At 37.1% G+C, this 18,176-nt stretch overlaps 1 protein-coding gene across 2 annotated transcripts in view; it reads left to right on the top strand.

The window, feature by feature from the left end:
- Positions 1 to 18,176, top strand: part of LOC117037272 (ubiquitin-conjugating enzyme E2 E2) — a 297,302-nt gene that overhangs the window by 258,005 nt on the left and 21,121 nt on the right. The window lies entirely within an intron of this gene.

Below are 18,176 nucleotides of genomic sequence, written 5' to 3'. Positions count from 1 at the left end.
GCATTTGAAGAATGTATTACATTCTGCTGCCAAATAATAATAAAAATTTTAATTGAATAGCTGAATTTTTAATTAGATACCTACCAGAAGATGTTAATTTGAAAAATGTGGGCGATTTAAATCTGAAAACAACCAGGCAGCATCATACAGACGTGACCTTTTTGGCATCTTAATAACAGTCTATCCTTATGAGCTATTAGAACAAAAAAGCAGAATGGTTCTGAACTAGGAAATACCCCCAAAATAGGAAAGACAAATACAACTTCCCAGGAAAACTAACAAGAGTTTATGGCCAAGCCTTTTTGGCTTGCTGGTGTGCTTAATGTTGAAAGTTCTTACTTTCTGGGTGCTCCCAGACGTGTGATTGTGTCTGACCAGCTTCTTTTAACTAAAAGACAAAACAACTGCCAATTTTTTACATATTTGGATTTATTTTGGAAAAACCTAAAAATCCAAAGGTAGCTCTAGGGTTTTCGTTGATGTCCTCAATGAGAAATTCTTCTTTGAGTTTTTAATTGGTAGTGTTACTATTTCATGAGATTCCATCTTTCATGTTCAGGAATAAATTCTGTTCTCTCGATAAATGAAGTTTGAGACAAGAGAAATGACAAGTGGGATTGGGGTCTCTCTGAGCCTCCTAGCTGGTGTATAAAACATGAAGAAATTACAAGCTTTTCAAATTTTACATGTTTATTATTTTTCAGTAATAAAAACTTTTTAATGAAGGAATATAAAAACAATTAAAGTGTTATATATTTAGAATATATATAACAAATTAAAGCTTTTAACACCAAAAAGAAAATATAATTGTGCAAGATTATTTAAAATACTTTTAATTAATTCATACTTTACCCCAGATAGTAAAGTTCAATAATGCTACATCAATATAAAACTGTGAATGACAGACACTTTAGTCTTCAATCTCGTTAATCCTGCATCAATCCCGTTGTCTCTTTGACTGTGTGTATAACTTCATTTGGAGGGAATGTCATTAAAAGGCATTTATTTGGTGATATGAGGCCTAGACCAAGCAGTCCTCCGGGAAGTATTGGAACATGAACTGCATCTCCTTCCCTACTTCCCAAAATAGTACTTCTTCTGAGGTTTGCTGAAATGTGGAGTGAGGAGTGCTTTTTTTTTTAAGAGAAAAGTTTATTTTGAGATGCAACTTATTCAAGAAACTTTCGATGTCAAGTCGTTATGCTGTACACCTTAAACTTATATACAGTATTGTTGGTTAGTTATATCTCAATAAAACCAGGGAGGGAAGCAAAACTTTTGAGACCCTACTATTTATGAGGCATTTAGGAGCACTAGATGAATAAGAAGTCCTCACTTCTTATACATGGAATAAAGTGTAACTTCACACTTAAGAGAGAAAACTCGGTACTTACCGAGAGGCAGTCCTTACCCAGCAGTAACCAGGCCTGCCTCGTCTCCCCGTCAGCTGAAATGGGCCTGTCACCCTGAATCTGCTTGTATGTGAGATAGCCCTGCGTGAAGGAACAGATTCATTCCACCAAAGTCTTCTCTCAGCAAAGAGATTTCTGTTCAGTAAATTTGTTTTCTTTTGCTGTGTCTCAGGAAATTACATATGCGTTCTGCAAAAAAAATAAAAATAAAATTACCCCAGCTAAAGCAAAAATCGCATAAATAAAATAAACATTTTTAAAATAATGCTGTTGATAGTAAGAATAAAGATAATAGTGTTCCTTGAATTTCACCAACTAAAGATAGCCTATCTGATATAAGAATGGAGTATTATTTGTAAAATACATGCTAACAAACCAAATGTTTATACTCGAACACATATAAGGAAGTATCCTAATTAGCACATCATTTATATGTGTGTCCACACTTCCAGAGTCTTAAAAGGAGTTGTGTATCTTAAACAAGTAAAAATGTCCGTTCTTTTGTGTAATGGATTTATTTCACAGTTTTCTATACACTTCCAATCTCTAGAATGTTTTCTCCTAGATTTACGTTAAACTTCAATCTAACTTATCTTCAAATTATCACAAATATAAATTTGACAGCATATGAATAAATAAGGTTTTCCTATACTGAGCTATTTTAACACCAGAAATTACTGTGAGCTCAGAAGTAGGCCTTATAAGGATGTAGATTTAACCACCTTTAAAAGGGCTTTCTCACTCTTTTCCCTACATAAACTAATTTTTTAAATCTTTTTCATACTTTTCTCATAATTTGCATTTGTCTCTTTCAAGAAATTTGGGCCTATTCGGAAACTAATGTGATGTGTTTCAGGATGGGGCCGCACATCCTTATTGCATGATATTTATAGTCAGCAGATGGAGATTTAAAAACTAGCTCCACTGTTCATTCGTTGTGTGACCTTGTACTGTCTCTTAACTTTCCTCTGCCTTAGTTCCTTATATAAAACGAAGGTTGTCATCAGCCCTACTTGCATCACAGAATTCCTGTGAGTTTAAAATGAGATGGTATAGGTGAAAGCCCTTTATAAAAATAATAGATTCTTATTGATGTTGTTGCCCAGAGTATTTAGGACTCCTAATGGGCATAGATTAGATGGCTGATAAATACCTGTTTGGTTGAATTTAATTGAGAGAAGATAGTATTGAGTAATCTGTTAACACCACCGCCTTGGCAGTGACACTCTTGGGTGTTTTTTTTGTTTTGTTTTATTCTTTGTTTGTTCTTTAATTTATTGGGGTGACAATTGTTAGTGAAATTACATAGATTTCCACTCTTGGGTTTTATAACCTGAAAAAAGCCTGATTCTGAATTGGTAGTGCCTATTGTATTACCTCTTAGGAAGGATTGTCTCTCAGGAGGCAAATGTCCAACATTTATCAGCCAGTCGATGGGTACACCAGTGATTATCATTCCGGTCCCACTGCAGTGGTTTTGGTGGGTCTCACTGCTGGCCTTCATAGGGCTAGTCACACTTTCCAGTGGTGTTTACAGAGCCTGATACAGAATTCTTATTGACATTATCCAGCTACCAGAGTTTGTCTGTGATACACTGATGGCGAACAGAGTGGCAGCAGAAAGGAACAGAGGAGGATATGCTCAAAAGGTTAACACCAGGCTCCCAGATTCTGTAAATTTAGTCCTGCTTGGTAAACCTGATTTAATGTACAAGTATGAATGGCTGAAGTTTAGAGTACTAATCAAATTTCCATTTTTCATGGAACACTCTTATTTGTAAATATTCTCAGGCACACAAACTTTAAGCTCTGTTCTGTTTGCACATTTTGAAATTTATTTTTACTGTTTTGTGTGTTTCTTAAACTCTAAGATATTTTATCATATCCTTTATATGAAACCTGTTATTTAAAATGCACCTATATTATGGTCTTCAGACGTATAAATGGGTATACGTCTCTCATACAAAATGAAGTATCCTGAGAACGCTGACAGTTGTGACGTAAAACAAGGAATTCAACATTTTTCCTGTGCCAGATGCTTTCTTTTACAGAGTATGTCCAGAAATATTTCTAACCTTTTTTTCCCCTTCTTTTTCTGAAAAGTATATAAAGCCGCATATCATCTGGCATTATTTTACTAATCTTAGTTCTACTTTCCTACACTACTACTGTTGCTTTCTAAAGTGTTACAAGCTTGTTTCATTCTAAATATAATTCTGACACTGTTATCATTAAAAATTTTCCCCAAAACATATTATTATGATGAGATAATTGGAAATTTGAAAACCAAGCATTTGATATTGAGGAATTATTGCCAGAAATTCTTAGGCATAATAAAATGGAATTTTGGTTATGAATTTTTTACATGTCCTTACCTTTTAGAGATACATACTGAACTATTTGCAAATGAAATTCTTTGATTCCAGGATTTGCTTCAAAGTAATCCAGAAGAATTAGAAGTGGGTAGGGATGTGGAAGATATCATATTGACCATTGTATGAGGTGTGATCAAAAACTAAGGTGAATGTTTAAAGAATATATATATATATTACAGTAAAAGACACATTGCCATTAATCCCCCTCACTTCTAACACACTTATCCCATCGTTCTCGCCACTTTCTGAAGCAGTTCTGGTGGAAGTCCTCTTTCCTGAGTGTCTTTAATTGCGCTGTGATGGCTGCCGCTCTGTCCTGAATTGATTTGACACGTTTACTTTTCACGGTCATTTTGACTTTGGGGAAGAGCCAGAAGTTACATGGTGCCAGATCCAGTGAATAAGGATGCGGACACACCGTAATGTTTTTATTTGACAGAAATTGCTGTACCAGAAGCAATGTATGACACTGTGAATGCTGCTGCTGAGTGCCATCCAATGGAAAGGCAGGGATCTTCAATATGGAAAGTCGCGCATCGAACCTTAGGAACAGTGTGACAAATTTCAACTTGTTCGGTGCAGTCGAGTGTGAGCTATGGTTGAGAGAAGGTGTGCTTTAAAGGGTGCCGTAAATCATCCTCTGCTCAGTGTCACACATCACTTCTGGTATACGGCAATTTCTGTCAAATAAAAACATTACGGTGTGTCCTCATCTAACTTATTCATCAGATCTGGCACAGTGTGATTTCTGGCTCTTCCCCAAAGTCAGAATGATTCAGGACATCGAGGCAGCCACAACAGCGCAACTAAAGACATTCACAAAAGAGGACTTCCAGAAGTGCTTCAGAAAGTGGCAAGAACAGTGTGGGATTAGTGTGTTCAAAGACGGGGGAGTATTATGAGGGGAATTAATGGCAATGTATCTTTTACTGTAATAATTTTTATTTCAACATTTACCATATTGTTTGATCACGCCTTGTAATTGTGAATTTTAGTGGTGAGTACATGGGGGTTCATTATGCTATTCTGTCTACTTTTGAATATGTTCCAAATTTTCTATAATAAAGGATTTTTTTTAATTGCCAAAGATAAGACATACCAGCAGTGTAATCTATAAAAGTTATGTAATTTGGTTCTTTTGCTCTGTGAAGGAATTTTTTGCGCTCTGACCCTCACCCTGTGTATTTCATTCCCGTCATCTGCCTTCAAACTATAGGCTGCCTTGTAATGCAGCGTGGGTCAACAGGGTTCTACATTCATAAACAACCATGGAGTCTTTGTCCTCCACTCTTTAAACAGTCAGAACTGTACAGGCCAGGTCAAACGGAAATACTCTAGTAAGCATATTCACCAAACACCAACACTCAGAATGGACGAGCTCTTCCCTCTGTCCCTATTGCCTTCCAAATAAAAATCAAGTGTCAGTTACTCCCAGTCTTAGATTTCTGCAGAACTTTATTAGAACAACAAATACAGCTAAGAATGACAGCTAATTAACCTCAGCCGTACAGTGATTAAGCTGAGGGTGAGCACAGCTGCAGCTTCATTGGTAAGAGCTTTGTTGTTCTCAAATGGACGAGCAAATGGAGAGAGGAGTTTGCTCCCAGTGACACTTTCATAGTGTTAAAAGGTTGGAAAATGGCTCCTTCCTCATCCTCCAGCAGCAGAGTCCTTTGTTTCAGATCTGTTATGGCCTGTTTTGTTGTTTGGTTTTTTTTGTCTTTTCTTGTAAACAATTAATGCAGTCCTTATCCATAAATTGTCCTTAATTTTGATTGTTATTAATTGCTTATGTTTAACCTGATTATGATTAGATACTAAATTGTGTTACTAAATATTAAAATTTTATAATTGATTGTGACTACTAGGGAGTAGGGGCCATAAAATAACATTAATTATTTCAGCACAAGTATATTTATATAGATTATTTACACTAAGTTTGTGAGCTGTTAGACTGATGAATGAAAGGTGCACAACTGGAATTTAAGAGGATTGCACTGCTTACTCCAGGAGCACAAACCTTGCTTCTACATAGCCTATTCCAGTACACTTGAGAACTGGCAAAGAACAATTGCTTTAACTGAAAAGCTGTAAAACTGATAAGCCTACCTGTTTTCAAAGCAAGCTGTCTTAGCAGGAATGCAAAAAAAAAATTTTTCTACAAATGATGTTACAGATGGAGACACAGACATCAGGTTTCTTCTGATGCCACGTAGTGAAATAAGTAAAACGGTTCCCCTCTGAGTCAGAGTTGCCAGGAAAGGATTGGTGGCTTCTGTAGGTGAGAGATGACTCCATGACAAAGCGAGTGTCCTAATCAGCCCTTGGTATTTGTGCTGTGTGGACAAGTCTATTTAACATAAGCATCAGTTTTGATATCTTTCCTGAACATCCAATTGCCTCGTTTAAAAAGAACAGTAGCTGTTGTTTTTTAATAGATCATTGACCTGAAATGCTGACTACAAAAATTTGTTACTTTCATAGATAAATATATCTCCTTGGTAGGTTTGATTCTTTCAAAGATGGTAAAAACTAGACTTTATTGTGTTTGCTGATACATGAGATGATATTTCAAATGTGCCTGTAAAAAAGTTCACCCTCATATCTCACCTAAAGGAAAGGGCCATTGGAGAAATTGCTCCCATTTGGTAAAGGAGAAAATATAACCTTGTGTTTGTCATCTTCATGTTTCTTTTTCTCACTTCTGTTTCCTTACCTCTGACCCAGGGAATAGCTGTGAACCATGAAATAGCTGTGCTACCAGCATTCTTAAAGCAGGAGGATGAATCCCTGTGGTGGCAAGCTGTAATTCCTTTTCCATTTCTTTCTGACCATTGCAAAATTGTCTACTCATCCTTTGTAGGATTCTGATTGGTGTGTCCTCATGTACATACAGTAAGATCTCACCAATTCAATGTAATTAAGAGAAGTCCGCCTCATTAGTAATTTTTTAATGAATTGTAGGCAATTTTAAATGTTTGAAGACCTAGAACTTGTAAGCACATATAGGAAATAGTAGTGAAATGTTTAAACTAGATGACCTGTCGACTCTGATTTACCAAAGAAATGGATATAGTGGGTTTTTTCACATTCACAAAAATAGAGAAAATAATCATAATGAACCCTAATGTATCCCTCACCCACCTTCAAAACTTACCTTTATTTAGGGTTTAGGGATTTTGACGGATTATCAAGGACTGTTTTTAGACAGGCTAAACATTTACAGGTAATATTGCTTGATACCATTAATTTTCATAGCAACCTTTTTTTTTTTTTTAAGACACTAGTCAATATTTTAATAAATGTGTAATTGGAATACTAGGAGTAATCAGTGCAAACAAATATTTGAAGGAAATAGTGCCTAAAAATATTCCAAATTTGATCAAACAGAGTAACCTACATAGTCAAGATCAGCAAACACCAAGCAAATACAAACCAAACTGCAACTAGAAAGATCATAGTCAAACTTAAGAGTATAATTAATAAAGAGAAAAATATTAAGAGCAACAAGAGAAAAATATACAATGTTAATATAGAAAGATGAATTTTCTTTTTTTTTCTTTCTTTTTCCTTTTTTTTAAATGTATTGGGGTGGGTGACAATTGTTAGTAAAATTACATAGATTTCAGGTATACAATTCTGTATTACATCATCTGTAAATCCCATTGTGTGTTCCACCACCCAGAGTCAGTTTTCCTTCCATCACCATATATTTGTGGTGTATTTTAACTTTAGCCGTATTGAGGGTTCCTTGCCTGCAGAGAATGTGTTCTTTCAGTGGATTCACATTCAAAATATTGTGGATAGCTTAGAGTTGGGATTAATCATATCTGAGTTTAAAATTGTGTCCAATTTGTTAAGTTTTTAAGTGAAAGATTACTGTTTGAAGAGAGGTTTTTGTTTGTTTGCTTGTTTAAATCTCCGGAAGGGGGTTTAAAGTTGTAGTTATTGTAACTAGGCAAAGAAACCTTTGATTTATATGTGAAAATGGCATTTGGGGAACTCAGGCCATGTGTATATTCATAGTTTTCATGGTAGAGGGAGGATATCTTAAGGTGGGGGGAAAAAGTGCTCTAGTTCTACTCCTTGATAATGTATCTATGTTGGCTTTTTCTTTTTTTGCAAAATGGAAATAGCTTTATTGTTTTTCTCATAAAAATAGCACATGCTTATTAAATTTTTGTTAAATTAACTATCCTTTAAAGATAAGTATTTAATTTTAATTTGAGGCTCTTTGCTCTGCAAAGTCATATTTAGTAGGACTCTGCAAAGTATATTTGTCACGTAAGTTTGTCTCAGTATATTCTTAGTGTATGTTTAGACACACTGACCTCAACTTTTAGCCTGGGCTTTGATCTATTTCTCTTTAGCATTTCCCTATGCATTGCTCCTTAATTAATATAAATCTAGACATGGATTAGCTGTTGCTACAAATTTTCTGTTATAAAATCTATTGCTGCCCTCACAATAATAACCTCTAATATATTGGTTTGGAAGTTGATCTCTTTAAAAAGCTACTGTATATATTAACTTATGATGAAAATGTTCTTCAATTTACTTTTTAGAAAATGTCATTTTGGGGTTTCTGTTTTTAGAAATCACCAATGATCTTTTGTTGTTGTTAAGAGAAACACTAAGAAGGAAAAGATAGTGGTCTAGATCAGTACTTATAAATTTCTATACTCTCCCAAAACTGAAATCTTCCTCCACTAAAATCAATTAATACACGTGTTTCTTAGTGTTAAAATTTAGTAAATTGTATTTGAGTTGTTTTTCTCCCCCTGTATTATCTTCACATCTTTGTAGTCTGGTGTTCTTTGGGGAATTGGGGAAAACTGTTGAAACTGCCCCTTCTGTCATTGTCAGTGAAAGGCTCTGTAAATACAAATAGATTTAAAAGTGAAGCAGACCCTCAATTTAAATAAGCACCATTTTTTACTGGCATGGGAATGTGTCTTTCACTCAGAATTATTTCAGCAAGGAATAACTCAAAAATTACCTTTCCCATAGTGGAGGAATTTCTGAAGAGTCACGAACATTTAGTCTAGATTTTAATAACGTTTTTATTTTTTATTTCTTAAATGGAGATAATTAAAAGATAACAAAGATTACAGTGGTGAAAAAGGGCTCAGATTAATTCTCCTCATCCTAGAGTAAAAAGGGCTTTCTTAAATGATAAGGAAAGAATTACATAAGAATTGTGTGTTTTTAGGTCAAGGGTCTTTCCTATTGCCCTAGATAACCTCTCCCAGTGGTCTTTTGTTTGTTTGTTTGGTTTTCATTTTTTACATTAAGGACCGGTAATAAGTTTGTCACTCTTTAAAATTAGTCCTCTTTCCTTCTGTGGTCACATTTTATTGTTTTATTTTGGCCATCAGGTAGCACAGCACTAATTTAATGCTTAGTCACAATAACTACCTTAACCCTTATAATTAGTATACATGCTAATTACACATGCTTCTTTCCTTTCCTAATACCCATGCTTTTATTATGATGTAGATTATTCTATTATAATTATTATATTGAGGATGTATATTTTATTGCAAATCATTTGACTCGTGTTTGGCAACGTGAGGCATGTATATGAGAGATTAAATGTTTTGCTCGGGGTAGGGTCAGGGACCACATTTCGTAACTACCCAGCCCCTCACCATTTGGGTTTATGTATAGCTTCTGTCAGTAAAGGCATAACTGTGTCAGGGTTTGCTGAACTGTTGCGTTCCAACAACACTTATTTTTCCTGTGTCTGTTGTCTAGCTGTTCTGTAGTCTCTTAATCTCTACACAAATAGCAAGATTTTAGTTGTTACTCCTGGGTGGGGATATTTGCCATGGGTGTCTTTTCTACCACATAAAATATGTAGAAATGACGAGATTATGAAGCAGCTGACTATGGTCTGTGTAATTCTCTTAGATCTTCACAACATTCCACTTTTGAAACAATAAGTGTTATTTCTTTGTTGGTTAATTTATTTTGCAATTTAGACTTTTGTCCCTATTCCACCCATATCCATAATGTGGTGGTTTGTTACTACTGTAGACTTGTTATTGGTAAATAGAATCATTCTGATGATATTTATTGTCAGAAACACGTGTACCTCATTTATAAATGACATAGCGTGGATTTTATGTTATGTAAGTTTCAAAAGTGAATACGTTTTTAAAGTTTGATCACAGCATAAACACCCCTCCAGGATGTTGACTGCCCACTCTGAACTCAGAAGGATCCCTCAGCATCAGCGTAGAGACAATGGTACCTGATCTCTTTTCTGTCTCAGCACAGTTCCCTATGTGGCTGTCACATTCCCCTTTCATATGACCTTTCAGGGAATACCACCTGTGAGACCACTGACACCACCCATACAGCACTGAGGAGGCTCCTCTGTGACCACACTGGCTTTGAAAGAATCTTTCTGCCCAGAGGATTTGTTAATGAAGCTGTTCTGTGCTATGTTAGGAGTTGTCTGATGTCCTCAGTGACCAGGTGTGAAAACTGGAGAGAAGAGTGATGCTCTTAAGATGAAGTGCTGAACTCTCTCCTCTGCCTGCAAATAGAAAGAGCAAGAGCAGTGGGAACCCCTGGGTTTTTGCTTACGTTCTCACATCAGCTTGTTCATAACTGTCTTCTAAAAACTGCCTTTTTCAGGAACCCTGTAGAAAACGCAATTAAGAGAAAGACAATGAACCACATCAGAGGTTATCCATAAAATGTCATAACCCACATCATTTTTTGAAAGAGACAGGTACTAAAAGTTCTTACACAGATGTTCTCAGCCTTTTGTGACCATGCAGTGCCTTCTTCCTCATTGTTGACCCATCCCTCTTAGCCCAGGGACTCTGCCCTGCACTTCCTGTAGCTTATACTATAAAATCAGTTCAGGTGTGGTATGTGTTTTCAGGGTACAACTCCACCTTCATCCCCGGTTCCGATTAGACTCCTCAGGCACGAAGTGTAGCCCTGTCCTCCATAAGAACCACTGAGCGGGTGCCAAAGGCAAAGTGAAGTGCACGGCACACGTTTCTGTAGGACGGAGCTTTGGGGGGGTGTGTCCTTGTTATTCCTCCTCCATTCTCCCTTTTCCTATTAGCCACTCTCTTCTGTTTTATCTATGGCTCAGCCTCTCATTTTTTCTGCTGCTGCTTTTTATTATCCTTATTGGTCACCTCCTGCTCTCCCTATTAACTCTTATCTTCTTTTAACCTTTTTCTCACCCAGCAAAATGTGTTGTTGTTTTTTTTTTTGAAGAAGGAAATCCAAACTATCTTTTTTATTTATTTTTATTTTAAGAGAGCTTTCTTTATTATTTCTATAACCATATGACGTAGCTTCTAGTGTCTTGGCCTAGTATGACCTTGGAATATTCCATTTCGCTTCATGTGCCCAGTGATGACCCTTGGTCTTCTGGTGTGCCAGGGCAGGAATAGCCCCATCAACTCTCAAGGGGTATGGTGTCAACTCTGGAAATGTGGCTGGAACTGTGAGCAATGTTGGAGTGTTGCCATTCTCGCCAAATACGTACCTTCTTAATGCCATAACCTCTTTTGTCCTGTGCTCAGTAAGTAACGTTGCACATAACACAATAATCTCATTTTGATGTTCTGAACCTCTTTGTCCTGTGTATGGATGGCAGGGTTTGAAATTAAAATGCTGGTGTTAGGTCCTAGTGTAAGATTGTTTCTATTGTTTAGCTCTGAGCTGTTGTCTGGATCGTCACTGCATTTATGCCTGACTTCTCTGAGTGATGGTGACATACTTTTCATGCCTCTTTTCAGCAAACCCAGTGATTCCCCGTGCTAGACTCACCTATGTCAAATAGATCTTGAGCGCAATGCAGGATCTACTTAGCCATGTTAAAAAGGATTAAGTCAAGGGAGCCAAATTATACTCGGTTTTGAAGATGTCAGAAAACTAGAAAGTTGCCTTGCTTCCTACTCATTAGATGAATCGGTGCCCTCATTTGTGAATTAAAGACAGTACTTCTGACCCTGACTGTCTTGCAGCATTATTATACAGTGGTGTGAGTAGACTTCTGTAAACACTTTCAAGGCCATGAGTATCATTATATGGAATGTATTCAACGGAAAGCCCATATTAGCTCTGCGAGGTGTGATGACCGGCCTTTGAGATGTCTAAAAAAGCAATATAATTTCTTGCACAAAATTTATAAGTGGCTTCTTCGTAGTTTTGTGAGTTTAGCGTTTCATATGAGACAGAATTTACTTTCTAGAAGGAGAAATAATCAGAAGAATGAATTATAAGTCATACTTGACTTAATGATCTCAATTTGCTTCAGGCTTGTCTTTATTATCTAGATCATTTACATGTTTAGCATTATCCTCTGTCATCTGTAAAATGAAGTGTAACTCTGCACCCGTAATGCACAAACTCTGCACTCTCCTGCAACCCCATCTGGCCAAAGAACTCCCAGGAAACTTTGCCTTATTTTAAGCCCGAGTGTTTTTTAACGTTTGCTCCACTGCTAGTGTTTCTTCGCTCTGTCCTTGTATGTGCCTCTGTCCTAAAGACAACTTGAAACATGTCAGGACGTTATACTAGATGACAAACTCCTGATGATCAGAGACTGTGTCTAATTACAGTAGAAGTGAAACCTAGCTATTTGTAGCAAACTTCAAGTAAATTTAATTGCTATACTAGGTGTACTTTATTATCTGGATTGTTTATAATGATTTTAAATACATCAGAAGGGACTCCTGCTTCTGGCCATGAAGAAATAATAGGAGCCATATGGACACTCCTACCTTAAACAACTAGAAAACTGGACATTAGACAACAGGCAGCCCAGGACTGCGATCCCTGAGAAGAGAGAAGCAAATGAAGTGAACCCTAAGATTGCCCCAGCTTACTGCCGACCTAGTGGCAATTTCCAGGCTGCCATGAAAGGAGGAAAAATACCAAAGAGAATCCAGCAGTTTCACTGAGTTGTGGGGACAGAGACAGGAGTTTGGGAAGACCAAAGTGGCTTATGTTTGTGGGGCAGAGACCTAGAGAACTGCACAGAGAAAGTTCCAGAGATCTGAAAAGGGATTCCCATGAGTCTTTGGCTAACTTTGAATCTGTACGTCAGAAGAAACCACCTGGGGCCTGGGAAAGGAAATAGAATGAATAATTTTCGGAGCTCACGTGCGACTCTATGAGTGGAAAGGTCTCACAATAAAGAGGAAATCATGTAGTCCTCAGAAGATGCTGCTTCAATAGTAGGGGTAAATTAGCTCTGCACTAAAGAAGGTTACTCTGCACCTGTCGTAACAAAGTTTAAAGGCAAGCTTGAAGGGTCAGACTTTTCCTAAATAATACATGCTGAAACAAAGTGCAACATTCTTTAAGGAACTACAACAAATTCCAAGACCCAGCAATGTAAAATTCATAGTGTTGTACATCCACTAAAATATTACTGGGCATTTTTAAAGCAGGAAAATAGGACTCATAACCAGCAGAAAAATTAATCCATAGAACCGGAAATGACAGAGATGATGGAATTAGTAGACAGGAATGCTAATACAGCTATTATAAATAAACTTCATATGCTTAAGAAGGTAGAGGAAAACACAAACATGATGAAGAGAAAAACAAAATATTAAAAAGCTGCAAACAAAAGTTCTAGAGGTATAAAAAGACAATATCAGACATGAAAAGTGCATTGGATGGGAGTAACAGCAGATTAGATAAAGTAGAAAAAAGGATCAGTGAAGTTGAACATAGTAATCAAAACTATCCATAACAAAGCAAGAGAAATAAAAGCCTAAAAAAAAAAAAAAAAAAAAAGCAAATGAACAGAGCTTCAGTGAGCTGTGGGACAACATCAAGCTATCTAACATACTTGTGACTGGAGTCCCAGAAAAGGGAGTCAGGAAAGAAAAACTATTTGAAAAAAATAATAGGAAGAACTTCCAGTAACAGGGACTATATTTGCCCTACCACCTGAAACAGCCAAAAAACAGACAGAATATTTTAAACAATGGTTTTCAGAACACTGCACTCAGGCAGCAAAGGACAGTGATCCCTAATGCATGGGAAACAAATGAAGTGAACCCTAGATTACTGCCCTGTGATGGAGATCAACACATGCATTCAAGGAAACTACTCAAGTCTGGGCAAAGAACTGTTTTGTTCACCTCCTTTTTGCCTTATTGGTAAGGGATGGATTCCCACCGTAGGGTTATGGGAAGCAGCCAAACACACAACACCTAGCACTGGACAGATGAAATGGATAATAGTTTATTAGTCACATGTATTCTTAGCTGGGGGTTGGGAGAGAAGACATCACACATCAGGGCTGTGTGGGGATTGTAGTCAGTAACAGAGTTAACAAGCAGGTGCCGTGGGAGGCAGGCTTTGTAGTCTTGAGAGGGTAGTAGAATACTCCCTGATTCCTGTAGGAGGATGTGATTGGCTTGTTTGAATAATTCCACAGGCCGGCGTGAAACTGAAGTTCACTAGTCTGTGAGAAGCAGGAACTGTTCCTGGTCTCCATGATGAGGAAGATTATTTAACAAAAGACCGATAGGAACAGAGTCAGGAGAGGAATTCATGGTTAGGCAATTTGAGGCCTTCCCAGTTTTCCCTAACTGTCAAAGCAGCACATAATATTGAACTTTAATTTTAGGTCTCGTGCCACAAGAAGCATCCTAAAGGATTAAAGGGAACAGTGCCTTTTCCCACCAGCCAGACTGGAAAAATTAATAATTCATGGGACATTGGATACATAGGAAAGTGTTGCCTCAATTGTGGAAAAGAATTAGCCCTAGATTATGCACTACTTAAGCCCACCTACCGATCATGAGGGCTGGGGTCGGGTGGGTAGGAAATGGTCATACTATTACAGAAAAGCAACGATAATAATGACGGCAAATATCTATTCAGAAACTATGCAAATGAGAAGACAGTTGAACTACATCTTTAAAGTACTAAAGGAAAAACTGTCAACTTAGAATTCTATATACAGTGAAAATATATTTCAAAAACAATGTGTTCAATGAAACATACCAAAGCTTATAAACATTCTAAAGTAAAATTTGGTATTGGAGAAAGGCCTTTAAAGGCAAGATAAAAACCCAAAATGCATAAAGAAAATAATACTAACCAATTTGATTACATAAAAAATCTTAAATTCTATATGGTAAAAATACCATAAATAAAACTTGAACAGATAGCAGTCTTGCAACAAACATAATGGACAGAGAGTTAACATCTGTAACATAGGAAGAACTATAAATCAAGTGAAAACCAACAACTCTGTTAAGGGCCAGGGGACGATGATCTAAGCAACCAATTCCAAGAATAACTAAATCTGACCAAGAAACACAGGAAAAGGTATTCAAATGCTTAAGAAATACTAAGATTTCTCTCTTTAATCACTGGATTCACAAAAATTTTCTTTTAATTAATAACATCTTTTATGGGGAGCGTGCAGGGGAAGGCATGTTTATAGTTTATATACTTTGTAGGAATATAGATTGGTACATTTTTTGAGGACAGTTTGGAGGTACCTGTCAAAATGTAAAATGCACATTACCTCTGACCAGCAACCTCACTTCTAGGAATCTATCCTGTAGAAATAACTCACAAGTGTTCATGGATATATGTATAAGGAATACTCCACAGCATTATTTATAACAGCAAAAAACTGGAAAAGTTCTTAATGTGCATCACTAGGGAATGGTTAAATAGGTACTATGAAAAAGTAGCTGTGAAAAAGAAAGAAAAAGGAAAATTCACAATACTATGTAGTTTGAGCTATTAAAAACAAAACGGGCCATATACACATAAACACCCTCATATATATGCGTTTCACTCTAAATGCATAGAAAAAGTGTGGAAATTTACATACCAAACTATTAAAAAAAGCAGTACCCTATGGAGAGTTAGAATTTGAAGGTGTAAGGTAGGAGAGGATTTTCATGATTGATTCACTTTTATATTTGTTTTATTGTTTGAATTTTTAAGAGTGAGTGTATAATTTAAAAACTTATATAACTAAAATTCTTGAAAATAAGTATTAGTAAATTTAAATAATAAAGGCTAACGTTAAACTTTACTTGATAAAAGGACAAGTTTTTAAGTTAGATTCTGAAGCATAATTGTAGTTTTTAATTAACGTTTTGAAATTTATTCAGCTCTTCATGAAATGTAAATGTTTAAGAATTGACTAAGATATCTTTTGCTTAATTAGAATGAAAATATTACATGTTAACTGGACAGAAACTTAATTTGGCTGTAGCAGAAATGTGCAAATAGCGATACTATTCAAACTTGCGGTAAGTTGTTACCAGCCTATACTTGTAAGCATTCTCTGTACCTCTTTAATTTTAAAGCATCAATCTGTTTCCATTCACGTTAGTCCTCCCTAAAATTCTGAAGTTTCCCTCTTTGTCTTGAGGAATTTCATCTTTTTTATGAGTAATTAGTAATGTGTATTTACTGCTTATTTGTACTATGTTAAATTTACAAAGAATTAGAAACTCATTAGGAACTGAAAATAACATTTTTCAGAAATAAAAGAAAATTAATTTTTACTTTTCTCAAGGAGTTTGAGTAGAGAAATACTGCTTCAGCTATTCCTTGCGGTTAACAGGGTGATTTCCTAGAGCTACTCTCTTCAGAACAAGAAAGCATAGGAACAGGTGTCATCTTCCATCTAGGCATCAGGAAATAAAATGTAACCGTCTTGTTTCTTTTGTGGTCTTCCTAATAGATCATTAGAATGCTTTTTGAGAAGTTTTAATTTTTACTTTAAAAAATGTGTAGTATATATCTATTTTAATATATCACCCCAATGACATACATTGCCATTGTAGTAATCAACCAGAAGATAGGATGGAAAAATTTTTTTAACATCAGGAGGTAATTCTTAAATGGCTGTGACGTTTTCTTCTTAAATGTACTCTAGTCTAATATTCTTTTTTTTATTCTAATAGTCTTTAAATAGTTATAGAAGTAGTAGGTGTTATGCAATTTAAGGAGTCAAATTAGTGATAACATAATTATCCCCATGCTGTCATCCCACCCCCTGAAAATCTGTTTGCAGTGTACGTTTTCTATTAGTAGCCTGGGAGATGAAAATAAGGTCTGACTTCTTGTCTTAATTATGTATCCACATGACCACAGTTGGGTTCTCACCAGCCACTGATGATTTCACTGACCCTGAAAAATAAAAGTTTTTATGATGGGAAGAAACTTAGACCCAGATCTTAGTGAACCTTGGTTAGTACCAAAGTGTGGAGGCCACGTGTGGTATAGTCCCTGAACCGAAGCAAGTCCTTAGGCATTCGTCACCCAGGAGGCCCCTGGTCACTCTCGAGGTCATCACTAGACGAGGGGGAAAAGAAATGTCCTGAAAGTTGTTCCTGGGGAAGTCAAAAATCATTGAAGAATCACCATCCGCTTGCTAAATGCAGCTCCCCTAGAGACACCAAACATCTTAATGTAAAGGTTAGCCTGTTGAGTGCAGTTGGAGCTGGGGAAGCCAGGGCAGGAATGTGAAGAAGCAAGCCCTTTCCGCCACAGCGGAATGACGCCAGCACCTCAGCAGCCAGGCAGCAGTGAGGGTAAGGACTGGCTGAGGACTTGTCTCCTCTAATTCTGCCAGGTTTGCAATGGTGGTGATCATGAATGTGGTCATAACAGCAACAGCAACAGCCGGCCGATTGTGAGCCTGCTGAGTACCAGGCACTATATTCAGTGCTTCTCATTCGTTTTCTCATTCGATCCTCTCAGCCATCCTATGGGGTGGGCACTACTGCTATCTACTTATTACCATGAGGAAAACAGGCTCAGAGAGATGAAGTAATTTGTCTGGGTCAGGGTCAGAACTAGGATTTACGTTCAAGGAGTTGGACTCCAAAGCTTGAGATGTTAACATCTGGGTCACACTGCCCCAACCAGGGTGTCTGTGTGACACAGCTGGGCCATTGCTTTTGTGCACAGGCACCACCCTCATGCCTTAAGCTCAGTTACTTGTTGGTTCAGCAGATATTTACCAAGCTCCGATTCAGGCCCAAGGCCAGAGCAGGAAGGAGGGGGTAGTTGAAACACTTAGGTCACAGTCCTGGCTCTTGAGACTAAAGAACAAGAGTCTGACAGTAGGCGGATCCTCACTCAAAACCAGAGCTTGTGTTTGCCGTGAGGGCCACAGTGACCGATGATGCAAGCCTTCTGCCTCAGGCTGCCTGCTCTGCCAGGACATCCTGCAGTTAGAAACCACTCACCACCCACACAGTCCTCGCGGCAACGATACAAGGTGCCCCCTCTTAGGGAGCCCAGAATGCTTTTATTAGCATTTCTTCAGCATCTGTCCCTTTGGCTGGGTAGGGAACTCACAACAGGTAATTCAGGAGGTAGGGGGTGGGATGGGGGCATGCTACAGCAGTAA

The sequence above is a fragment of the Rhinolophus ferrumequinum genome, chromosome 17 (genome assembly GCF_004115265.2).
Source record: "Rhinolophus ferrumequinum isolate MPI-CBG mRhiFer1 chromosome 17, mRhiFer1_v1.p, whole genome shotgun sequence".
Lineage (NCBI taxonomy): Eukaryota > Metazoa > Chordata > Mammalia > Chiroptera > Rhinolophidae > Rhinolophus > Rhinolophus ferrumequinum.
Note: the sequence above shows the minus strand (reverse complement) of the source record. Positions and strands in the feature narration are given on the sequence as shown.